Here is a 1,975-nt window from a genome sequence, read left to right as displayed (position 1 = left end):
CACAGTAATGAGTATGAACAACCAGAGACTCATGAAATGAGATGGAAAAATCTCACAACCATGTTCACAGAATGAAATTATGTGAAGTTCAAATGTGGGAAAAAGAGTAACGTAAGTCTGAATAATGGTTACCTTTGCAGGGTGCATGACTGGAGAGGGCAGGTATGTGGCTTGTAGTGATGTTTTAACTCATTGAGAATTGTCTGAAAACTTAAGGAATTTTCCACTCACGGCACATAAAGAGACATGGTGAATGACACAGAAAAGAGTCTGCATTACCTGGCATTACCACAGAAAGACCCCACTTCAGCCCATCTTCAGTCACCTTTGGGATACAGGCATGAGCTTAGATTTTTATAGGCAAACAATGAGAGAGAGGTATGTATAGAGGTAAGCAAGGTAAGCATGAGCTTGCCTTGCATAGGTAAGCAAGAGCTCTTGCTTAGCATTTTTCTTATAGCTGGTGTTTTACTACTTTAACCATGCCTCCACTTCCAGCTTTTTGTTAATTAATTCAAGATAGGTATCTGGAGGATTTGTGTGTCCAAGCTGGCTATGAATCTAGGTTTCTAGATCTCAGCCTTTCTGAGCACTTAGGAGTATAGACATGAACTACTGGTGATTGGCTCAGTTTTACTTTTTTTTGTGGTTTATGGACATTTATTGAACATTACAGTTGACTGAGTGCCTAGATTGTGACCAGGGCCACATCCGAGACCCTGGAGGCCATCTGCTTGCCATCCCTAGTTTCCTAGGATGGCTGCCGGGTGTGAGGCTCAGTGCCTGCTGCACGAGCAGGACCCCAGGGGAGGACACACTGGAACCTGCACGGTGTGGTGCATCTCACAGACACTTTTATTCAGGCCACATAAGAAGTGGTGCTCCTACAAGTATATGTACAGCGGCATTCCATGTTCCCATCTAACAAAGCTTGCTCAAATGTACAGGCAGACTGGCATTTCCCGTCATGCAGAGGAGCTAATGACGGCTGTGAGAAGGTGCAGGAGTGGAACCTTTTAAAGCCTTACTTCTTTTATCAGCACTCCTGATCTTATACACGATGAAGCCCATCAACCCCTTCCCTACCCAGATCTCCTGGTAAACCTGGGTGTAGTAGGGCTTCAAGGGGACCCAGACATTTTTCATAAAACTTTGAAGCATCTCGACAGGACGGAGGGCTCAGACCCCGCAGCCGTCCACCAGGAAAGGTCTCAGTTTTACTTTTTGAAGGACAAGGCCCACTAGGAAACATTGGAAGCTCCATTGTAAATGGTGCTACACTAGAATTTTCTAGGATTAGAAACATCAGGTTAAGAAATGTATTCATTTGTTGTATCTCAAATGAGTATCCATTCCACACTATACATGATGATATTAGATGGCTTCCTGAGCCATATATAGTGAGGGAAGGTAGAACTTTAAATATATAGTGCCACTGATAACCCTGCATTTACAAACAGTATTAAGTGCTCTAATTTTTAAGAATGATATGTACCAATCGACTAACAGTCTCCTTCTAAGGAAAAATTAAAAAAAAATCCTACCTCTAACTGTAATAGTGTTAATTGTGAGCTAGCTTCTAAGCTGTCAGGTTGGAACCTAATTAATCACTGAGGGTAGTATGGAATTGATGAATTGCCTTGGTGCTTTTTTACTAGTATAAATCTTTGATTTAATGATTGCTGCTCTCTGATTCATACCATACTACCCCAGTGATCAATATGCATGATGAATGGCTAATTTTCAAGAACCACCCACTTGGTAATGTTGCTTTACATATACAGCATGTGTGGATATGAATTAGGAGCCAAGACAGATTTCTGACAAGGAGGCACAGGGTGAGGTAATATGGGGGAGGAGGAGGGGAAGACATGAGAGGTGAATGGATTTTTACTCTTTCAAGTTTCAGAACTGGCAAAATAAAAATCAAAACAAGAGGATCACTCTGCTGCCTTCACTTGACTTTTAGCAAATT

At 41.9% G+C, this 1,975-nt stretch overlaps 1 pseudogene; it reads right to left on the bottom strand.

The window, feature by feature from the left end:
- Window positions 1-857: 857 nt before the first annotated feature.
- LOC106001298 lies at window positions 858-1,195 on the bottom strand (annotated as a pseudogene).
- Window positions 1,196-1,975: the final 780 nt, after the last annotated feature.

Source organism: Dipodomys ordii, unplaced genomic scaffold, assembly GCF_000151885.1.
Source record: "Dipodomys ordii isolate 6190 unplaced genomic scaffold, Dord_2.0 Scaffold284, whole genome shotgun sequence".
NCBI classification, from domain to species: domain Eukaryota; kingdom Metazoa; phylum Chordata; class Mammalia; order Rodentia; family Heteromyidae; genus Dipodomys; species Dipodomys ordii.
Note: the sequence above shows the minus strand (reverse complement) of the source record. Positions and strands in the feature narration are given on the sequence as shown.